This window comes from Arachis hypogaea, chromosome 20 (genome assembly GCF_003086295.3).
Source record: "Arachis hypogaea cultivar Tifrunner chromosome 20, arahy.Tifrunner.gnm2.J5K5, whole genome shotgun sequence".
In the NCBI taxonomy this organism is placed as follows: Eukaryota; Viridiplantae; Streptophyta; class Magnoliopsida; order Fabales; family Fabaceae; genus Arachis; species Arachis hypogaea.
In genome coordinates this window covers 51,455,343-51,458,970 of record NC_092055.1, presented here as the reverse complement: position 1 = coordinate 51,458,970, position 3,628 = coordinate 51,455,343, and the positions used below count along the sequence as shown (strand labels likewise).

General features: G+C 34.5%; 1 non-coding gene across 1 annotated transcript; it reads right to left on the bottom strand.

The window, feature by feature from the left end:
- Window positions 1–2,894: 2,894 nt before the first annotated feature.
- On the bottom strand, window positions 2,895–2,998 carry LOC112787871 (small nucleolar RNA R71). Its single transcript, XR_003195258.1, has one exon. It is a non-coding gene; the product is annotated as a small nucleolar RNA R71 (small nucleolar RNA).
- Between the last annotated feature and the right edge of the window lie 630 nt (window positions 2,999–3,628).

Below are 3,628 nucleotides of genomic sequence, written 5' to 3'. Positions count from 1 at the left end.
ACTTTTTACTATTGTATTCGAGGTCTTGGTCATTCTGGTTCCCTCTCTGGGGCCGAAGCCAATGAACACCATTATCACTTATGTATTTTCAACGGTAGAGTTTCTACACACCATAGATTAAGGTGTAGAGCTCTGCTGTTCCTCATGAATTAATGCAAAGTACTATTGTTTTCTTATTCAATTCAAGCTTTTTCCTATTCTAAGATATTCGCTTGCACTTCAACTTGATGAATATGATGATCCGTGATACTCATCACTATTCTCAACCTATGAACGCGTGCCTAACAACCACTTCCGTTCTACCTTGGATTGAGCGTTTATCTCTTAGCCTCCATTCCGAAAGATTGGAGTCTTCGTGGTATATGCTAGAATTATTGGCAGCCATTCCTGAGATCCGGAAAGTCTAAACCTTGTCTGTGGTGTTCCGAGTAGGATCTGGGAAGGAATGACTGTGACGAGCTTCAAACTCGCGAGTGTTGGGCGTAGTGACAGACGCAAAAGGATCAATGGATCCTATTCCAACATGATCGAGAACCGACAGATGATTAGCCGTGCGGTGACAGCGCATTTGGACCATTTTCACTGAGAGGATGGGAAGTAGCCATTGACAACGGTGATGTCCAACATACAGCTTGCCATGGAAAGGAGTATGAATGATTGGATGAAGGCAGTAGGAAAACAGAGATTCAGAAGGAACAAAGCATCTCCATACGCTTATCTGAAATTCTTACCAATGAATTGCATAAGTATCTCTATCCTATTTTATATTTTAATTATATTTTAATTATCAAATCTCCATAACCATTTGAATCCGCCTGACTGAGATTTACAAGATGACCATAGCTTTCTTCAAGCCGACAATCTCCGTGGGATCGACCCTTACTCATGTAAGATTTATTACTTGGAAGACCCAGTGCACTTGCTGGTTAGTTGTGCGAAGTTGTGAAGAAAAATTGAGATTATGATAGTGCGTACCAAGTTTTTGGCACCGTTGCCGGGGATTGTTCGAGTTTGGACAACTGACGGTTGATTTTGTTGCTCAGATTAGGCAATTTTATTTTAATTTTAAGCTTTTTGTTTTTATTATTTTTATTTTCGAAAAATTTTCAAAAAAATTCATAAAATCATAAAAACCAAAAAATTTGTGTTTCTTATTTGAGTCTTGTGTCAAATTTTAAGTTTGGTGTCAATTGCATGTTTTAATTTTTTCTCAAAAAAAAATTTTGAAAACTCATGCATGGTGTTCTTCATAATCTTCAAGTTGTTCTTGATGATCTTCTTTGTTTGATCTTTGCATTTTTATGTTTTGTGTCTTTTCTTGTTTTTCATATGCATTTTCAATTTGTTAATGTCTAAAGTTTGAAAATTTCTAAGTTCGGTGTCCTGCATGTTTTTCTTTTCTTAAAAATTTTCAAAAATAAGTTTTGGTGTTCATCTTGACATTCAAAGTGTTCTTGGTGTTCATCTTGACATTCAAAGTGTTCTTGCATGTATTAGTTGTTTTGATTCATAATTTTTATGTTTTGTTTCAATTTGGTGTTTTTCTCTCTCTTTACTAAAAATCCAAAAATCAAAAATATATCTTTCCTCATTTTACTCATCAATTTCAATTTCAAAATTCTATCTTCTCAAATCTTTTTCAAAAATCAAATCTTTTTCATTTATTTTTTACATATTTTTCGAAATTTTTTTATTGATTTTCAAAATCTTTTTCTTATTTTTACTTCATATTTTCGAAAATCTCACTAACATTTAATACTTGCCTATTAAGAAAGGTTCAATCTTTGAATTCTAGAATTATATCCTTTAATTTCTTATTAGTCTAGTAATCAACTTTAATTTTAAAAATCAAATCTTTTTAAATTTCTTTTTCAAATCTTTTTCAAAATGATTTTCAATCATATCTTTTTCTATTTCAATCATATCTTTTTCAAAACTTAATTTCAAAATCTTTTCTAACTTCCTATCTTTTCAAAATTGATTTTCAAATCTTTTTCAATTAACTACTTGACTTTTTGGTTTGATTTTAAAAGTTTTTCTATTTCAATCATATCTTTTTCAAAACCACCTAACTACTTTTCCCTCTCCAATTTTCGAAAATCACTAACCACTTTTTCAAAATCCTTTTTAATTAACTAATTATTTTAAATTTTAATTTAATTTTATTCCTTTTTATAATTTTTGAATACTAACCTATAATTAAAATAAAAACAAAAATATTTTCTTTTTATTTTAATTTAAAGTTCGAATTCCCCTCTCTACCTCCTCCTTCTATTCTTCTCTTCTTCTACTCACATAAAGGAATCTCTATACTGTGACATAGAGGATTCCTCTTCTTTTCTCTTCTTTTTCATATGAGCAGGAACATGGATAAAGACATTCTATTTGAAGCTGATCCTGAACCTGAAAGGACTCTTAAAAGGAAACTAAGAGAAGCTAAAGCACAACCCTCTGGAGATGACCTAACAGAAATTTTTGAAAAAGAATGAGACATGGCCGAACCCAACAACAATGGTGGAGATGCAAGGAAGATGCTTGGTGACTTTATTGCACCCTCTTCTGACTTCTGTGGAAGGAGCATCTCAATTCTTGCAATTGGAGCAAACAACTTTGAGCTTAAGCCTCAATTAGTTTCTCTAATGCAGCAGAATTGCAAGTATCATGGACTTCCATTGGAAGATCCTCATCAATTTTTAGCTGAGTTCTTGCAAATCTGTGATACTGTTAAGACTCATGGGGTTGACCCTGAGATCTACAAACTTATGCTTTTCCCTTTTGCTGTAAGAGACAGAGCTAGGACATGGTTGGACTCACAACCTAAGGACAGCCTGAACTCTTGGGAAAAGCTGGTCAATGCCTTATTGGCAAAGTTCTTTCCACCTCAAAAATTGAGTAAGCTTAGAGTGGAAATCCAAACCTTCAGATAGAAGGAAGGCGAATCCCTCTATGAAGCTTGGGAAAGATACAAGCAATTGATCAGAAGGTGTCCTTCTGGCATGCTTTCAGAATGGAGCATCATATGCATATTCTATGATGGTCTGTCTGAACTATCCAAGATGTCATTGAAAAACTCTGCAAGTGGATCTCTTCATCTGAAGAAGACGCCTGAAGAAGCTCAGGAACTCATTGAAACAGTTGCAAATAACCAATTCATGTACACTTCTGAAAGAAATCCTGTGAATAATGTGACAACTCAGAAGAAAGGAGTTCTTGAGATAGATACTCTAAATGCCATATTGGCTCAGAACAAAATATTGACTCAGCAAGTCAATATGATTTCTCAGAGTCTGTCTGAATTGCAAGCTGCATCAGGCGGTACTAAGGAGGCCTCCTCTGAAGAAGAAGCTTATGACCCTGAGAATCCTACAACAGCAGAGGTGAAGTACATGGGAGAACCCTATGGAAACACCTATAATCCTTCATGGAGAAATCATCCGAATTTCTCATGGAAGGATTAACAGAAGCCTAATCAAGGCTTCAATAATAACAATGGTGGAAGAGACAGGTTTGGCAATAGCAAACCTTTTCCATCATCTTCTCAGCAATAGATAGAGAATTCTGAACAGAGCCATTCTGGCCGGGCAACCATAGTCTCTGATCTATCCAAGACTACACTAAGTTTCATGAA